Source organism: Amphiura filiformis, chromosome 13, assembly GCF_039555335.1.
Source record: "Amphiura filiformis chromosome 13, Afil_fr2py, whole genome shotgun sequence".
Lineage (NCBI taxonomy): Eukaryota > Metazoa > Echinodermata > Ophiuroidea > Amphilepidida > Amphiuridae > Amphiura > Amphiura filiformis.
Window position 1 is genome coordinate 8,347,659 of NC_092640.1, and position 21,203 is coordinate 8,368,861.

Sequence of the window (21,203 nt, forward strand, 5' to 3'; positions counted from 1 at the left end):
TGCTAGTCTCGGTTCCAAACTGGATTGTGCTCATTCGTCACGAAGAAGAACAAGTCAGCTGGAAAAAAAGACTATAATATTTGATCTAATCTAGGTCGATAGAGGGCATAGTGATTGAAAAAATAACAGTAAGCTGAGTCTCTGCCTAATTCAAACAGGCCGCTTTTGATTTTGACTAAAATTTTGACCTACATGCTGATTAAACTTAATTGTTTTTTGTGCCAAAAATGGACCATTGATCTTGAAGCATCATGTTGAATTGTTTTCGATTTCTTCATTTATTTTCAAACTGATTATGGCAGGATGGAGATAGGTGTAACCAAGTAATGTGTGCACTTGCTCAATTTGTAAAATGTAAAAGACTCCAGTGACATTCTTGATATAAAAACATAGTTCACCCCACATGGCAAACACAGTCTTGGCATTCAAAAATAAATGCAAAATTGTTTCAAGCAATTCATTACAAAAGTAACAGTTGGGTAACTCTGCCCTACCAATTCTGTGAAGAAAATTATTTGTACAAATTACCCTGTGAAAAACTTTAAAATAAAAAGATCGCAACTGAGTTTCAATGGTATATTTACAATTGCTACTGCAAACAGTTCCAATCAATTGCATAAACACATCGAGACAATCAACCCATGTTTTTCAGCTGAGAAAACGGCTTGGTTCCTAAGAGTTGAGCAGACGTATTTTGAAACACTTTCTGCTTCCATAGGCGAAGCAGAAATAGTATCAAAAATGCGAAGGGCCACAATTTGAGTACAAAGAGCCCCAAGTGAGAATGCTTTAACCATGCTAACACTTTAGCAATAGAAATCAGGACAAATTAAATCATATCCAATTTGGTTCATGACAAAATGGGCTGGTTAGAACACCTGGTCACCTGGACCACTTACTTCGTAGTGGCCTAAACTTATCTATAATCTACCTTTATTGAACTATTGGACCGACATCGACATCACCTGGCTAATAATTACTTTGTCAGCAGAGATACTAAAATAAATACCCGGGATCGATACACGTGAATTTGCTATGCACGAGTTTGATATGAGAAGAAAATCTTTGGATACCGGGATAGAAAATGATGAATATCTCCCGTAAATGATTTCGTATAAAGAAACCAGATGTGGTTCCTTGCCTTGAATATATATTTTGAACAGATATGATAGTCGTTAGCGTGCGTCTTGAGACAGTAGCTTGCGTCTTGAGTCATAAACTGACAATAATTCGGGCAATAATTCTGATTTATATAGTGTATAGGCCAATCGTTGAGGTAGTCTGAAAGGATATGACCTATGACATCCATGCTCGACTGACACACAGCGAGGTCAGTCACCGTGCTAATCGGGGCTATTATCAGTAGCCTTAGTCAGATGTCCTTCGGCCTATTATGCGACTCAAAACTATTAAACAGGTCGATACAAAAGCTATGCGTGGAGGTGGATTCAACCATAGAAGAACTCCTGCAAGCGGCAGCTTTAATTAGCAGGGCGACAGTCATGTTATCCAGACGGAGAATGGCTGCATATGCCGGGCATGTCAAATTGCTGAGTGAAGGCTGATAAATCACCTTTCTGTATAGGTAATAAGCTAGTATATTTCGTGTACCAGTTGGTTATAACAAAAAATTAGTATCATATTAAATATATTAAGTGTATAAACTTTGAAATTTACATGAATTTGAAGAGCAGAGCTTCAAAATCTAGCTAAGTCAGGTGGTGTGAAATTCTGCTGCGAGACCCCTCTGCGTGGTAGAATTATATTCATAAAACATTGAATTTAACAGATATCATGGGCAGCCAACCACGATTTATCAGCATTTAAAATATATGTTAATTAACAAAGATCAATAATAAAGAGTACAAATGGCAATTAACTAGTAAACAAGCCTGAAACCTTAAAATGTTGCCACGTGATTTCCCGAACATGATATGTGAACATGTGACCATTATTCAGATTTACCGTAAATATTTGGAGTATTGTTGCACGGCTTGCACATACACTGTGCATTTCTTTACCTCCGTATAAAATCAATAATTCATGCTGGGAGCCAAGTAACATTCTGTCTGCTTAGTGCAGGTATTTTACCGTCAAACACACGTCGTTTATTTTGTCGTATTTAGTTGCCAGGTATTCTACGGTCAAATTTTTACAGTGTATGTAAAAAAGGTTAAAGCAAAGAGAAGATACCTTTAGGCTGTAAACTAGTCGAATTTTTCATAGGTTTTGCGTTGCTAATAGAACACCCGTGAATTTAGTGTCACCCCCTTGATTCAACCTACCATGGCGATTTCTGCCATGAAGATATCGGGGCGATGACACTGTGTGCCGTAGCGGCAAGCGGCATGGAAGTATGACGGGGACATTCACTGTGTGCGATCATACGTGAGAGGCAATTCCCGATAGTATCATAGATGAACTCCTGGATGGGGCAGCTTTAATTAGCATGAGGCCGCATTGATATGTTAATGGCGTATTGTTATTTAAATTTGTGCCCAGACGTATTGAGGGCGACAGTCATGTTATCTAGACGGAGAAAGGCTGCATATGCCAGGCATGTCAATTTGCTGAGTGAAGGCTGATAATCACCTTTCTGTATAGGCAATAAGCTAGTATATTTCGTGTACCAGTTGCTTATAACAAAAAATTAGTATCATATTAAATATATTAAATGTATAAACTTTGAAATTTACATGAATTTGAAGAGCAGAGCTTCGAAATCTAGCTAAGTCAGGTGATGTGAAATTCTGCTGCGTGACCCCCTCTGCGTGGTAGAATTATATTCATAAAACATTGAATTTAACATATATCATGGACAGCCAACCACGATTTATCGGCAGTTAAAATATATGTTAATTAACAAAGATAAATAATAAAGAGTACAAATGGCAATTAACTAGTAAACAAGCCTGAAATCTTAAAATGTTGCCACGTGATTTCCCGAACACATGATATGTCAACATGTGACCACTATTCAGATTTACCGTAAATATTTGGAGTATGCTTGCACATCATGCACATACACTGTGCATTTCTTTACCTCCGTATAAAATCAATAATTCACGCTGGGAGCCAAGTAACATTGTCTGCTCAGTGCAGATTGGTACTTTATTTTACTTGAGAGCATAATAGAAATACATAAGACGAATAAGGCGCCATGATGGAAGGTCAGGTCGGGTTAAAAAAGGTTATTATAACTTAAATACTACTTGTATTTCCCACCTTGCCTCTGTCACATATTTCCTTCATATTATTGACAGCAAGTCCTAATTTTGATTTTGCTATTGCAAAATGTCATTTCATATCAAATTAGTAGACTTTCTTTGAAAAAACATATCACTGGTGCCTGATGGGAATACCCGTCCGCCATTTCATTAAACTCGATCGTTTTCGCCTGGTTTGTGCCCAGATGTATTGGGGGCGCGCTATACTCTCATTGAACAGGTAAAGTTCGCAAAACTAACAACGTTGTTAGTTGCCGAACTCAACAGGGCGATGTGACTTCATAAGGGCAATGTCGGGGATTATAGGACACAATCGATGGGGAGAGATGAGGTCCGACCAGGTCCGACCGAGTCTCCTACACAGGTTACGCTCCCTGTGGAGGGCGGAACCAAACTGGCTGATGTGGAGACTAAGCCAGTTTGCGTCGGTCTGATACTCGTCTTTGACCATGCGCAGATCTGGCTGGTCAGGAAGATATTTAATATCCCGAATTTATAATATGCCTACCAGTTCCATCTATAACCGATTTGCTAGAGAATATTTGTTACCATGTTTAATAAATTCGTATTAATCGTATAATAAAATGTGGCCAAATGTATATTTGTGTACATAGTGTGTGGATCCACTCTTCTACGGACTTGGCTACTAAGCATGTCGGGAAGGATATGGCGGTATGCTGACCTGGGTCAATATGTTCTGGGCAGATGAGGTCCGACCAATTGCCTACGACCTTGTGTGCGATCATGTGTAACAGGCAATTCCCGATAATAATAGAGGTTCCCTGACTCAATTAACATGATCCAAGGAGTCGAACATGAATTATTCATAACGAGCTATAACGGATCGATAACTGGCCTCACTTTCTAGCTAGTAAACCAGCTGAATTTTTCATAGATTTTGCGTTGCTAATAGAACAACCGTGAATTTAGTGTCACCCCTTTGATAGTATGTTAAGTTCCCTGACATGACAGACACTGCTGTTGACAAGAGATCAGGGTCCCAACAAGTAATTTGTATACGGTACTGGTAGTATACTAGTGTATACTAGGATAGTGCGTAGAACTGATACTGTATGCTATATCACAGGTAAGCTTAATGTTAAGTAAGTATAGGCTTTCACGACGGGATTCCATAACAATTAATTATTATTCGGGTGCGCCGTCGGATATCACATTACCGGTGCAGCTAGCTCGAGATACTCTAGCTAAAATACAGGTTTACATTTACTATCTTAAATTATCTTGCTGTATTTCAGCTAGAGCGCCAAACGGCAAGCAGAGAGTAGTTATTCTTGAGAGGGCACTCTATTCACGTGGTTTCTTTTCCAACGCTAAAAGATCACGAATTTTGGTGGTTTGCAAATGAAAAGTGTCCGCACTATCGATTGATTACGTAACTGTTATGAATAATTTATTAGTTTTTCAATGCAATCGCCTCGACCCATTAGTACGTATTATCTGTATTATCAAAGTATTTGGAATAACAATCCGGTGAGTTCAATGAACTACGCCCTAATACCGATGGAGTTTCAATGGCGTCTTCTCTCCATACACAGATGAACAAATACAATAGAAGAAGGTCAGCACATAATGCAATCGCCTCGACCCATTAGTACATATTATCTGTATTATCAAAATACTTGGAATAACAATCCGGTGAGTGCAATGAACTACGCCCTAATGCCGATGGAGTTTCAATGGCGTTCTTCTCTCCATACACAGATGAACAAATACAATAGAAGAAGGTCAGCACATATGACCTGCTTTAATGACACGTTATATGAGTTGTACAAAAAGCTCAATATCGAAAAGATAAATATTCATTTGTGCATATGGACTGCACATTAATTTAAACAAGAAGTGGGATTTTGACATACTATAAAAACATGGAATAAAACGACTAATAAATTCTGCCATCATGGCGTCAGGTCAATGGTTCATTATATCCCGTATGTTTCTTTTAATTCATTAATATTCGAGACCTATTTTGCTACCCATTTATATGTACACAGGCGGATCTGGTTTTTTTTGTATTTTCGTTTCTTTTTAAACAACAGATTCTGGTTTTCCAGTGGACGGGGCCGCCAGGGTGATACTAATTTAATGCTTTTAAAAGGTATTTCTAGTATAATGGCTCTCCATACACAAATGAACAAACACAATAGAGGGGTCATTCTGCCATGCTTCAGGAGAAGTGTCACCCCTCTGCGGCAAGCTTCCGGGTTTTTTTTGGAGAACAATACTGTTACGTAAGATGAAGAAGAAACCCGCCTCGGAGCCCGCCCAACCCATTATTTCATTGTACTTATTGCAATTTGCCTCCACACATTACGTAATCAACACAAAGCTTTAGACCCTGTCAATGTGTGAAAACTACAGTACTGGTGCAGCCAGTCACTCTGTGAAATTGTTCAAGCTTTATTCGGCTCTAACCTGATGAAGTCAGAGCCACATTTTAGGGTTTTCTTTAAACTTTTTCCTGAAGGGGTAAATAAACCTCATATCTATTCAATCAAATGTTGTCATCAACCTATTTGATGGTAGTGCAGGGTTATGTGTGTGAGACGAACTGTCACGGTAGATTGCAATCATGCTTTTGTTGAATGCATTTGAGTAGTCCGCCATATTTACGGGATGATACGTCACATGATACGTGACATGATACATGATACATGATAAAGTATCATTGTGTCGCAAACGCACAAAATTGTGCAATTTTTCGATATTTTGGTCCCAAACGTCATCTTTTTCGGGTTAAAGTGGAATATTTAAAATTTGGGGGTAGGGGAGGGCTGAGCCCGGGCCCATGTGGCCAAATGGTAAATCCGGCACTGTCCTGGCCCCAATAATTTCCTAGCTTCGGAAAATAACTCCTTTATACCGGGTCTCTCTTGGGGTTTCTCATCTAAACACCTCAAATAAAGAAAGTCCGCAGTCATGTAACCCGTCCTACACCAAAACCTGATCTAGTTATGACAATTTGATTGAAAAGGTCGTGTGCAGAATCATGTTAGCTGCAATTTGATACCAAATTTGCTACCAAAAACTCTAAATTCACAGAGATTGATACCAGTATATGAAATTTGGTGCATTTTCAAAAGTTGCAAATTAAAACGGACCACGCGGACATGTAGAGGTGAATGTTAGAGCGCGACCATTGACATAGCCCGAAACAACCGCTGGGTCATATCGATCGCATCGTGCCCAAGTATTCATCTGTAAAGCACTGTAGCAATCCCATGCGTTTTAAATTAACAATTGAATAAAGCGCGCACTTGGGATAGTCGACAGGGGCCCGTCGTGGGCAAGCAAGCTTGACCATATTGCCACGCTAAGCAATTTCGACCGCGTGCTTCGTTTTGATTTGCAACTTTTGAAAATGCACCAAATGCCATAAACTGGTATCAATCTTTGTCACCTTTGAGTATTTGGTAGCAAATTTGGTATCAAATTGGAGCTAACAAGATTCTACACACGTCCGTATCATTCAAGTTATCATAACAAGATCCGATTTTGGTGTAGGACGGGTTACATGACTGCGGACTTTCTTTATTTGAGCAGTTTATTTGTTGTCACATTTCTTATTGAAGGGAATTGGTGGCGGTACATTCCCGTTATTTTCACAATTTTCATCCCAATTAGTCATTAACAAACATCCTGATACAGCATGACTTCCACCAACCACGTCCTAACAGCCCTAGTGACGGGATCAACACGATGCAATGGTATTGGATTGGGGATAGCAAAATGTTTGGCCAAAAATCACAACATGAACATCATACTACATGGTACTAGAGATCGTGCGACGAAGGAAGTGGAGAAATGTCAGAGTGATTTGGCAAAGTAAGAATATTTCCAGTATTATAGCAATCTTGATGTGTTACTTAAGGGATCTAGAATGAGCGTTTATGGCGTTTCGAAAGTATTTTTTGTGGGACATGAGAGCACCTCAGACGTATCGAATTGCATTCTGAATACGAAGCATGTCTTTCTGGTATCAAATAATTTTCATTTTTTGAAATTCACAATATAATTTTTTCAAATTTGATATTTTTCAAATTTTTGATATATAACAGTCCTCGAAGTAAATTTTATAAATCTAATGATATATTCTTAAAGTGTATGTAGCTGGGAGAAAAAGCCGACGATCAATTGAAAATTTTGACCTTTTATATTGAATATATGGATTTTTTCCCCAAAAAGACCTATCTTTTTTGGTGTTTTGGGAAAAATCCATATCTTCAATACGAAAGGTCAAAATTTTCAATTGATCGTCATTTTCATCCCACCTACATACACTTTAAGTATAAATCATTAGATTTATAAAGTTTACTTCAAGTACTGTTAAATATCAAAAATATCAATTTTTAATGATTTGCCATAAAATGCGTATTAAATTGCGAATTTCAAAAACAAAATTATTTGATATCAGAATGACATTCTTCGTATTCAGAATGCAATTCGATATGTCTGATGTGCTCTAATGTCCCACAATAAATACTGTCCAAACGTTCATATCCCTTCCCTTAAAATAATGCAGTAAATAAAAGTTGCAGAACTTGACGTCTAGTCTGCAGTGCCGCCGAGAGCCATTACAGGCCCAGGGGCAACGTGAACGCACGGCCCCTTTGATCATTGATGACGGTGCAGGACTTCATAAGTATGTGTGTGGGGGAGGGGTATCAGCAGTGGCGTAAATTTCTTTCTGACATGGGATGGGAGGTTGGTGTAAAATCCTTGAACATATGTTGAAGCGGGGCGAAAGTTGCATGTTTAGCTGCCAATAATCAAATATGAACATTGAAGGAGAAAATTTGCAATTTTAAAGTGGTATTTTGCTCCCAGATTAAGTTAGTGCAATTTGCCAAATTTAAGTTAATTTTAAGCTAAAATGATCCAAGTATGAACCGCTGAATGTTCGCGAAGCGCGCGAAAATTTGCAATTCGAATTAGCGACTTTAATATGCTCCCAGATTGAACTTATTGAAACAAACTCCGTGCGAAGCGCTGAAAAAATGCCATTTTGAAGGTAAATGATCAAATAATAAACTGAAGGGCACAATGCGCGCGAGAATTTGCAATTTGTGTTCCTACAATTAAGCTACACTCCCTGATTTCCCGAAGATTTCATAATATCGAGGATGATCATTTTGCCAAAAGCAAACAGTAAATTCAAGTGAAATATTTATTAGAATTTGTGTCTCAAATGCTATCTTGTATTTTTTTTAAATGTATGTCTCTTTTCTTTATTTTTTACGGGCTCGCTACTTTTGTTTGCTCTTTATGTGCTGTAAAAGAGCAAAGAAAACAGACCTTATAAAGGACCCGTAAATACAAAGAAAAAATACCGTAGTGGGCCCTTAAAAAGCAAAGAAAATATACCATAGGCCCTTGAAGGAAAGAAAAGAGAATAGTGAGTACACTGTAAAATATTACCGTTATTTTGCGGTACTTTCCCGTAAACTTTATGGTTATTTACTGTAGTATTGAATTACTATTTTACTGAGAATAGGCATGTTAGTACCGTTAGATTGTATTTGTTTTACTTTTTGTGAGTGTAAAGTTTAAGTGTTGCATCGTCCAATTTTTTGAATAGTAAATAGCCGTATTGTCCTGTGTTTAAATGCTATTTCGTATAATGTACCGTGTATAGTTACGGCAACAACGGTTAAATGTTGCCAGTTGCCAGGTATTTTACCGTCAAACACACGTCGTTTATTTTGGCGTATTTTGTACAAGACTAATGGGCATTATACCGTACATTTACGGTAAAGTACTTGTAAACTAGTCGTTTTTACGGAAGAATGCTGCCAACTTAGTTGCCAGGTATTCTACGGTCAAATTTTTACAGTGTATGTAAAAAAGCTTAAAGCAAAGAAAAGATACCTTTAGGCTGCGATCACATAGAAGTATACGGTATTCGCTATTCGCTATATGAAATACGCTCATTCGATCAGGCTGAGTTCACATAGTATACTCAGCCTGATCGAATGAGCGTTAATCGTATAGCGAATACCGTATACCGTATACTTCTATGTGATCGCAGCCTAATGGACCCATAAAAACGGAAAAAAGAGACCTCGGAGGGCCCGTGAAGAGCAAAGAAGAGATACCTTTGGTGTAATGGGCAAGGAAAGAGACCTTTGCTGGGACGTATAGTAAAGCAAAGAATATGCCTTTATTTATTACAAGGTATATTTTCTTTACCTTTTACAAGACCCTTAGGTCTTCACTTTTTCAAACCACCGAAAAAAAATTGTGTCAACCTTTTCGGGCTGTTGAGGAAGGGGCGGCAAAATTTAATTTTAACAAATATTTCATCATATCATTCTATAATTATTTACAGAGAGTATAACGTGTCGGTGCATTACATTCAGGCAGATTTGAGTACATCGTCCGGTGCACAGCAATTGTGTGAGCAAATAGATGGAATATATAACAACATTTATTTTCATTTTAGACTTTTTTATAGTCTATAGTTTCTTCATTTCAGCTTAATTTAGCAGTTGTCATGGTTGTGTGCAAATTCCTATTACTATTAGATACGTTGTAATAAAACATGATTTTAAACATTTGTATATTACTTTTCTCTGAGGGCTTGCAGCATAATTGATATTTTATTTTCCTTGGTATGGGTTTGTGGCTAGTAGTCAGGTGATGATGATATGATGATGATGACGACGACGACGACGATGATGATGATAATGATGACGATGACGATGACGATGATGATGATGATGATGATGATGATGATGATGAATGATGAGGAACAAATCAAATCAAATCAAAGATGATAATGATGACGATGACGATGATGATGATGATGATGATGATGATTAATACACAAACGAAAAAGAGGAACAAACATGCCTAGCATGTAATTCTATTTTTAACATGGAAAAATTTGACTTCTTATCTACTCGCAAACTGAGATTATGCATATCTTATCTCTTCAATAAACATTGTAAAAGTCGATTTGGCCTTGGCACGGGCCCTTGCTGTAAATATGTCACATGTTGTTCGGATTATAAAGACACAGTTTGTTGACCCTATAATGTTTGTGCACTCATAAATTGACCTCTGAGTGTATTGGGTATAAATGCATGTCCTTCTATAACAACAGGTTAACTTTCTTGTTGAATGGAGGCCTCGAGGTCACTGAACTGTGTATTTGGAGATGATGTATTTTTGGGTCATAGCACACGTGTTAAGCAAAAACATATACTGTGACTGATACCATAGAAACGTGCTCTTTGTTTAAACATTGCAAGTAACATGAGTGGCAAACATTAATGTTTCATATTGCTTCAACCCCCCAAAGCAATGTTGGAGCCAATACTAGACCAATTGTCCGTTCTTGTCTCAGTATCAAAACAACATTGACTGGTGGGTGCGGGAGGGGGGGGGGGTGAGAATTTCATACAAAATTAAATCCCTCATCACTGCCATCATCGTCACCATCACGACTCTAATAATCATCTGACATCAGTTGTATTATCCATCATCATCATCATCATCATCATCATCATCATCATCATCATCATCATCGTCATCGTCATCATTATCACCATCATCGTCGTCGTCGTCGTCGTCATCATCATCATATCATCATCATTACCTGACTACTAGCCACAAACCCATACCAAGGAAAATAAAATATCAATTTTGCTGCAAGCCCTCAGAGAAAAGTAATATACAAATGTTTAAAATCATGTTTTATTACAACGTATCTAATAGTAATAGGAATTTGCACACAACCATGACAACTGCTAAATTAAGCTGAAATGAAGAAAATATAGACTATAAAAAAGTCTAAAATGAAAATAAATGTTGTTATTACAGTTTGCATATCTGAAGTCAGCTGATAATACATACTAAGCTAGCTGAATATTAAGCATGTTATCATACTTATCAAAAGGCTTATCACCAAGCCCTAGTATTTCATAATTATAGCAGAAGACATCATTGACCAAACACATTGTAAAATATTATTTCGATCAACAAAAATCTGAAATTTATTCTGTAGAAGTAAATACTAAGGAAAAATAAAATATCGGGATCAAAATAAAAAAAAGGTAGCATGTAGTATTCGAACCCGTTCGGTTAACTTTTCCGTTTAATTGGTACGCGCTCTACCAATTGAGGTATTTTAAATCTCAGAAAGAAAGAAAGAAAGAAAGATGGAAAGAAAGAAAGAAAGAAAGAAAGAAAGAAAGAAAGAAAGAAAGAAAGAAAGAAAGAAAGAAAGAAAGAAAGAAAGAAAGAAAGAAGTTGAGGTAAAAAGCTTTTAAACATATCGTACAGAAGAGGATAGGAAAAGTAATATTATTAAAAGATAGCGCTACAGAAGATTCGAACTCATGGCTATCATTATAACCTTTAGTTCACAAGTCACAGCCTCTACCGCTGCAACACGAGAACCTCTCTGAAAATTTAATCGATTTATAATGTATATTAAGTTATTCAATGTACGTATGGTCCGTGGCGGCGTGATAGAAAACTCAACTGAAACGTATCAAACAGACATAATTTCATCGGTTTACTCCGAATATATTTGTTGGCAATGTATTTAGGGTTGTAAAAATAAAATTGGAATTTTGATTCATTAACTTCCCCACGGTCGACAAAATTTAAAGAAAGAAAATTACATTGATTTCTTTTTAAACTGATTGTGTCGACCGTTAGCGTTATACTTGGAAAAATGGAAAAAAATGCCGGGAATTGAACCCACGCCCTTCCGTTAACTGTCAGTCTCCTTATCCACTGAGCTATTGAGGTGTTGTAATTTTACGTGCACCTTTGTACTATAGATTCATTATAAACGAATAAAAAGTGTTTAAAACTAATCCACTTGTTTTATGCAATAATAATTGGCTTATTGAATAGAGAACCACGGTATTCAGACCTGTTCTTCACAAATTAGATTCCAAAACTTGACATAAATAGAAAAATGCACGGTATGCAAGCCGAGTAAACAGTATAGAGACATAGTATTAAAATCTTTATTGTGTCTGCATACCGTAAAACTCGTACATTGATATGGTCTAAATTATCCCAAACAAATCAAGTAACATTAAATAGCTCAATTGGTAGAGCGCGTACCAATTAAACGGGAAAAGTTGACCGCACCAGTTCGAATCCTACATGCTCCTTTTTTTTATCCCGATATTTTATTTTTCCTTAGTATTTACTTCTACAGAATAGATTTCAGATTTTTGTTGATCGAAATAATATTTTACAATGTGTTTGGTCAATGATGTCTTCTGCTATAAATATGAAATACTAGGGCTTGGTGATAAGCCTTTAAGTATGAAAACATGCTTAATATTCAGCTAGCTTAGTATGTATTATCAGCTGACTTCAGATATGCAAACTGTAATAACAACATTTATTTTCATTTTAGACTTTTTTTTTTCTATAGTTTCTTCATTTCAGCTTAATTTAGCAGTTGTCATGGTTGTGTGCAAATTCCTATTACTATTAGATACGTTGTAATAAAACATGATTTTAAACATTTGTATATTACTTTTCTCTGAGGGCTTGCAGCATAATTGATATTTTATTTTCCTTGGTATGGGTTTGTGGCTAGTAGTCAGGTGATGATGATATGATGATGATGACGACGACGACGACGACGATGATGATGATGATGATGACGATGACGACGATGATGATGATGATGATGATGATGATGATGATGATGATGATGATGAACAAATCAAATCAAATCAAAGATGATAATGATGACGATGACGATGATGATGATGATGATGATGATGATAATACACAAACGAAAAGAGGAACAAACATGCCTAGCATGTAATTCTATTTTAACATGGAAAAATTTGACCTCTTATCTACTCGCAAACTGAGATTATGCATATCTTATCTCTTCAATAAACATTGTAAAAGTCGATTTGGCCTTGGCACGGGCCCTTGCTGTAAATATGTCACATGTTGTTCGGATTATAAAGACACAGTTTGTTGACCCTATAATGTTTGTGCACTCATAAATTGACCTCTGAGTGTATTGGGTATAAATGCATGTCCTTCTATAACAACAGGTTAACTTTCTTGTTGAATGGAGGCCTCGAGGTCACTGAACTGTGTATTTGGAGATGATGTATTTTTGGGTCATAGCACACGTGTTAAGCAAAAACATATACTGTGACTGATACCATAGAAACGTGCTCTTTGTTTAAACATTGCAAGTAACATGAGTGGCAAACATTAATGTTTCATATTGCTTCAACCCCCCCAAAGCAATGTTGGAGCCAATACTAGACCAATTGTCCGTTCTTGTCTCAGTATCAAAACAACATTGACTGGTGGGTGCGGGAGGGGGGGGTGAAATTTCATACAAAATTAAATCCTCATCACTGCCATCATCGTCACCATCACGACTCTAATAATCATCTGACATCAGTTGTATATCCATCATCATCATCATCATCATCATCATCATCATCATCATCATCATCATCGTCATCGTCATCATTATCATCATCATCGTCGTCGTCGCCGTCGCCGTCATCATCAACATAATCATCATCATTACCTGACTACTAGCCACAAACCCATACCAAGGAAAATAAAATATCAATTTTGCTGCAAGCCCTCAGAGAAAAGTAATATACAAATGTTTAAAATCATGTTTTATTACAACGTATCTAATAGTAATAGGAATTTGCACACAACCATGACAACTGCTAAATTAAGCTGAAATGAAGAAAATATAGACTATAAAAAGTCTAAAATGAAAATAAATGTTGTTATTACAGTTTGCATATCTGAAGTCAGCTGATAATACATACTAAGCTAGCTGAATATTAAGCATGTTATCATACTTATCAAAAGGCTTATCACCAAGCCCTAGTATTTCATAATTATAGCAGAAGACATCATTGACCAAACACATTGTAAAATATTATTTCGATCAACAAAAATCTGAAATTTATTCTGTAGAAGTAAATACTAAGGAAAAATAAAATATCGGGATCAAAATAAAAAAAAAAAAAAGGTAGCATGTAGTATTCGAACCCGTTCGGTTAACTTTTCCGTTTAATTGGTACGCGCTCTACCAATTGAGGTATTTTAAATCTCAGAAAGAAAGAAAGAAAGAAAGAAAGATGGAAAGAAAGAAAAGAAAGAAAGAAAGAAAGAAAGAAAGAAAGAAAGAAAAGAAAGAAAGAAAGAAAGAAAGAAAGAAAGAAAAAAGAAAGAAAGTTGAGGTAAAAAAGCTTTTAAACATATCGTACAGAAGAGGATAGGAAAAGTAATATTATTAAAAGATAGCGCTACAGAAGATTCGAACTCATGGCTATCATTATAACCTTTAGTTCACAAGTCACAGCCTCTACCGCTGCAACACGAGAACCTCTCTGAAAATTTAATCGATTTATAATGTATATTAAGTTATTCAATGTACGTATGGTCCGTGGCGGCGTGATAGAAAACTCAACTGAAACGTATCAAACAGACATAATTTCATCGGTTTACTCCGAATATATTTGTTGGCAATGTATTTAGGGTTGTAAAAATAAAATTGGAATTTTGATTCATTAACTTCCCCACGGTCGACAAAATTTAAAGAAAGAAAATTACATTGATTTCTTTTTAAACTGATTGTGTCGACCGTTAGCGTTATACTTGGAAAAATGGAAAAAAATGCCGGGAATTGAACCCACGCCCTTCCGTTAACTGTCAGTCTCCTTATCCACTGAGCTATTGAGGTGTTGTAATTTTACGTGCACCTTTGTACTATAGATTCATTATAAACGAATAAAAAGTGTTTAAAACTAATCCACTTGTTTTATGCAATAATAATTGGCTTATTGAATAGAGAACCACGGTATTCAGACCTGTTCTTCACAAATTAGATTCCAAAACTTGACATAAATAGAAAAATGCACGGTATGCAAGCCGAGTAAACAGTATAGAGACATAGTATTAAAATCTTTATTGTGTCTGCATACCGTAAAACTCGTACATTGATATGGTCTAAATTATCCCAAACAAATCAAGTAACATTAAATAGCTCAATTGGTAGAGCGCGTACCAATTAAACGGGAAAAGTTGACCGCACCAGTTCGAATCCTACATGCTCCTTTTTTTTATCCCGATATTTTATTTTTCCTTAGTATTTACTTCTACAGAATAGATTTCAGATTTTTGTTGATCGAAATAATATTTTACAATGTGTTTGGTCAATGATGTCTTCTGCTATAAATATGAAATACTAGGGCTTGGTGATAAGCCTTTAAGTATGAAAACATGCTTAATATTCAGCTAGCTTAGTATGTATTATCAGCTGACTTCAGATATGCAAACTGTAATAACAACATTTATTTTCATTTTAGACTTTTTATAGTCTATATTTTTCATTTCAGCTTAATTTAGCAGTTGTCATGGTTGTGTGCAAATTCCTATTACTATTAGATACGTTGTAATAAAACATGATTTTAAACATTTGTATATTACTTTTCTCTGAGGGCTTGCAGCATAATTGATATTTTATTTTCCTTGGTATGGGTTTGTGGCTAGTAGTCAGGTGATGATGATATGATGATGATGACGACGACGACGACGACGACGACGATGATGATAATGATGATGATGACGACGACGATGATGATGATGATGATGATGATGATGATGATGATGATGATGATGATGATGAACAAATCAAATCAAATCAAAGATGATAATGATGACGATGACGATGATGATGATGATGATGATGATGATGATAATACACAAACGAAAAGAGGAACAAACATGCCTAGCATGTAATTCTATTTTAACATGGAAAATTTGACCTCTTATCTACTCGCAAACTGAGATTATGCATATCTTATCTCTTCAATAAACATTGTAAAAGTCGATTTGGCCTTGGCACGGGCCCTTGCTGTAAATATGTCACATGTTGTTCGGATTATAAAGACACAGTTTGTTGACCCTATAATGTTTGTGCACTCATAAATTGACCTCTGAGTGTATTGGGTATAAATGCATGTCCTTCTATAACAACAGGTTAACTTTCTTGTTGAATGGAGGCCTCGAGGTCACTGAACTGTGTATTTGGAGATGATGTATTTTTTGGGTCATAGCACACGTGTTAAGCAAAAACATATACTGTGACTGATACCATAGAAACGTGCTCTTTGTTTAAACATTGCAAGTAACATGAGTGGCAAACATTAATGTTTCATATTGCTTTAACCCCCCCCTAAAGCAATGTTGGAGCCAATACTAGACCAATTGTCCGTTCTTGTCTCAGTATCAAAACAACATTGACTGGTGGGTGCGGGAGGGGGGGGGGGTGAAAATTTCATACAAAATTAAATCCCTCATCACTGCCATCATCGTCACCATCACGACTCTAATAATCATCTGACATCAGTTGTATTATCCATCATCATCATCATCATCATCATCATCATCATCATCATCATCATCATCGTCATCGTCATCATTATCATACATCATCGTCGTCGTCGTCGTCGTCATCATCATCATATCATCATCATTACCTGACTACTAGCCACAAACCCATACCAAGGAAAATAAAATATCAATTTTGCTGCAAGCCCTCAGAGAAAAGTAATATACAAATGTTTAAAATCATGTTTTATTACAACGTATCTAATAGTAATAGGAATTTGCACACAACCATGACAACTGCTAAATTAAGCTGAAATGAAGAAAATATAGACCATAACAAAGTCTAAAATGAAAATAAATGTTGTTATTACAGTTTGCATATCTGAAGTCAGCTGATAATACATACTAAGCTAGCTGAATATTAAGCATGTTATCATACTTATCAAAAGGCTTATCACCAAGCCCTAGTATTTCATAATTATAGCAGAAGACATCATTGACCAAACACATTGTAAAATATTATTTCGATCAACAAAAATCTGAAATTTATTCTGTAGAAGTAAATACTAAGGAAAAATAAAATATCGGGATCAAAATAAAAAAAGGTAGCATGTAGTATTCGAACCCGTTCGGTTAACTTTTCCGTTTAATTGGTACGCGCTCTACCAATTGAGGTATTTTAAATCTCAGAAAGAAAGAAAGAAAGAAAGATGGAAAGAAAGAAAGAAAGAAAAAGAAAGAAAGAAAGAAAGAAAGAAGAAAGAAAGAAAGAAAGAAAGAAAGAAAGAAAGAAAGAAAGAAAGAAAGAAAGAAGTTGAGGTAAAAAAGCTTTTAAACATATCGTACAGAAGAGGATAGGAAAAGTAATATTATTAAAAGATAGCGCTACAGAAGATTCGAACTCATGGCTATCATTATAACCTTTAGTTCACAAGTCACAGCCTCTACCGCTGCAACACGAGAACCTCTCTGAAAATTTAATCGATTTATAATGTATATTAAGTTATTCAATGTACGTATGGTCCGTGGCGGCGTGATAGAAAACTCAACTGAAACGTATCAAACAGACATAATTTCATCGGTTTACTCCGAATATATTTGTTGGCAATGTATTTAGGGTTGTAAAAATAAAATTGGAATTTTGATTCATTAACTTCCCCACGGTCGACAAAATTTAAAGAAAGAAAATTACATTGATTTCTTTTTAAACTGATTGTGTCGACCGTTAGCGTTATACTTGGAAAAATGGAAAAAAATGCCCGGAATTGAACCCACGCCCTTCCGTTAACTGTCAGTCTCCTTATCCACTGAGCTATTGAGGTGTTGTAATTTTACGTGCACCTTTGTACTATAGATTCATTATAAACGAATAAAAAGTGTTTAAAACTAATCCACTTGTTTTATGCAATAATAATTGGCTTATTGAATAGAGAACCACGGTATTCAGACCTGTTCTTCACAAATTAGATTCCAAAACTTGACATAAATAGAAAAATGCACGGTATGCAAGCCGAGTAAACAGTATAGAGACATAGTATTAAAATCTTTATTGTGTCTGCATACCGTAAAACTCGTACATTGATATGGTCTAAATTATCCCAAACAAATCAAGTAACATTAAATAGCTCAATTGGTAGAGCGCGTACCAATTAAACGGGAAAAGTTGACCGCACCAGTTCGAATCCTACATGCTCCTTTTTTTTTATCCCGATATTTTATTTTTCCTTAGTATTTACTTCTACAGAATAGATTTCAGATTTTTGTTGATCGAAATAATATTTTACAATGTGTTTGGTCAATGATGTCTTCTGCTATAAATATGAAATACTAGGGCTTGGTGATAAGCCTTTAAGTATGAAAACATGCTTAATATTCAGCTAGCTTAGTATGTATTATCAGCTGACTTCAGATATGCAAACTGTAATAACAACATTTATTTTCATTTTAGACTTTTTATAGTCTATATTTTCTTCATTTCAGCTTAATTTAGCAGTTGTCATGGTTGTGTGCAAATTCCTATTACTATTAGATACGTTGTAATAAAACATGATTTTAAACATTTGTATATTACTTTTCTCTGAGGGCTTGCAGCATAATTGATATTTTATTTTCCTTGGTATGGGTTTGTGGCTAGTATGGGTTTGTGGCTAGTAGTCAGGTGATGATGATATGATGATGATGACGACGACGACGACGACGACGATGATGATGATGATGATGATGATGACGACGACGATGATGATGATGATGATGATGATGCTAATAACAACGACGATGATGATGATGAACAAATCAAATCAAATCAAAGATGATAATGATGACGATGATAATGATGATGATGATGATGATGATGATGATATGATGATGATGATTAATACACAAACGAAAAGAGGAACAAACATGCCTAGCATGTAATTCTATTTTAACATGGAAAAATTTGACCTCTTATCTACTCGCAAACTGAGATTATGCATATCTTATCTCTTCAATAAACATTGTAAAAGTCGATTTGGCCTTGGCACGGGCCCTTGCTGTAAATATGTCACATGTTGTTCGGATTATAAAGACACAGTTTGTTGACCCTATAATGTTTGTGCACTCATAAATTGACCTCTGAGTGTATTGGGTATAAATGCATGTCCTTCTATAACAACAGGTTAACTTTCTTGTTGAATGGAGGCCTCGAGGTCACTGAACTGTGTATTTGGAGATGATGTATTTTTTGGGTCATAGCACACGTGTTAAGCAAAAACATATACTGTGACTGATACCATAGAAACGTGCTCTTTGTTTAAACATTGCAAGTAACATGAGTGGCAAACATTAATGTTTCATATTGCTTAAACCCCCCCCCAAAGCAATGTTGGAGCCAATACTAGACCAATTGTCCGTTCTTGTCTCAGTATCAAAACAACATTGACTGGTGGGTGCGGGAGGGGGGTGAGAATTTCATACAAAATTAAATCCTCATCACTGCCATCATCGTCACCATCACGACTCTAATAATCATCTGACATCAGTTGTATTATCCATCATCATCATCATCATCATCATCATCATCATCATCATCATCATCATCATCGTCATCATTCATCATCATCATCGTCGTCGTCGTCGTCGTCGTCATCATCATATCATCATCATTACCTGACTACTAGCCACAAACCCATACCAAGGAAAATAAAATATCAATTTTGCTGCAAGCCCTCAGAGAAAAGTAATATACAAATGTTTAAAATCATGTTTTATTACAACGTATCTAATAGTAATAGGAATTTGCACACAACCATGACAACTGCTAAATTAAGCTGAAATGAAGAAAATATAGACTATAAAAAGTCTAAAATGAAAATAAATGTTGTTATTACAGTTTGCATATCTGAAGTCAGCTGATAATACATACTAAGCTAGCTGAATATTAAGCATGTTATCATACTTATCAAAAGGCTTATCACCAAGCCCTAGTATTTCATAATTATAGCAGAAGACATCATTGACCAAACACATTGTAAAATATTATTTCGATCAACAAAAATCTGAAATTTATTCTGTAGAAGTAAATACTAAGGAAAAATAAAATATCGGGATCAAAATAAAAAAAAGGTAGCATGTAGTATTCGAACCCGTTCGGTTAACTTTTCCGTTTAATTGGTACGCGCTCTACCAATTGAGGTATTTTAAATCTCAGAAAGAAAGAAAGAAAGAAAGATGGAAAGAAAGAAAGAAAGAAAGAAAGAAAGAAAGAAAGAAAGAAAGAAAGAAAGAAAGAAAGAAAGAAAGAAGTAGAGGTAAAAAAGCTTTTAAACATATCGTACAGAAGAGGATAGGAAAAGTAATATTATTAAAAGATAGCGCTACAGAAGATTCGAACTCATGGCTATCATTATAACCTTTAGTTCACAAGTCACAGCCTCTACCGCTGCAACACGAGAACCTCTCTGAAAATTTAATCGATTTATAATGTATATTAAGTTATTCAATGTACGTATGGTCCGTGGCGGCGTGATAGAAAACTCAACTGAAACGTATCAAACAGACATAATTTCATCGGTTTACTCCGAATATATTTGTTGGCAATGTATTTAGGGTTGTAAAAATAAAATTGGAATTTTGATTCATTAACTTCCCCACGGTCGACAAAATTTAAAGAAAGAAAATTACATTGATTTCTTTTTAAACTGATTGTGTCGACCGTTAGCGTTATACTTGGAAAAATGGAAAAAAATGCCGGGAATTGAACCCACGCCCTTCCGTTAACTGTCAGTCTCCTTATCCACTGAGCTATTGAGGTGTTGTAATTTTACGTGCACCTTTGTACTATAGATTCATTATAAACGAATAAAAAGTGTTTAAAACTAATCCACTTGTTTTATGCAATAATAATTGGCTTATTGAATAGAGAACCACGGTATTCAGACCTGTTCTTCACAAATTAGATTCCAAAACTTGACATAAATAGAAAAATGCACGGTATGCAAGCCGAGTAAACAGTATAGAGACATAGTATTAAAATCTTTATTGTGTCTGCATACCGTAAAACTCGTACATTGATATGGTCTAAATTATCCCAAACAAATCAAGTAACATTAAATA

At 35.7% G+C, this 21,203-nt stretch overlaps 1 long non-coding RNA gene across 1 annotated transcript in view; it reads left to right on the forward strand.

Annotated features, from left to right (window-relative positions):
- Nucleotides 1-4,207: 4,207 nt before the first annotated feature.
- The window catches only part of LOC140167954 (uncharacterized), a 48,990-nt gene continuing 31,994 nt past the window's right edge, over nucleotides 4,208-21,203 (forward strand). Inside the window, exons 1-2 of the long non-coding RNA XR_011861106.1 lie at nucleotides 4,208-4,314; nucleotides 6,870-7,070. This is a non-coding gene — a long non-coding RNA (uncharacterized lncRNA). The remainder of the gene's footprint in view (nucleotides 4,315-6,869; nucleotides 7,071-21,203) is intronic.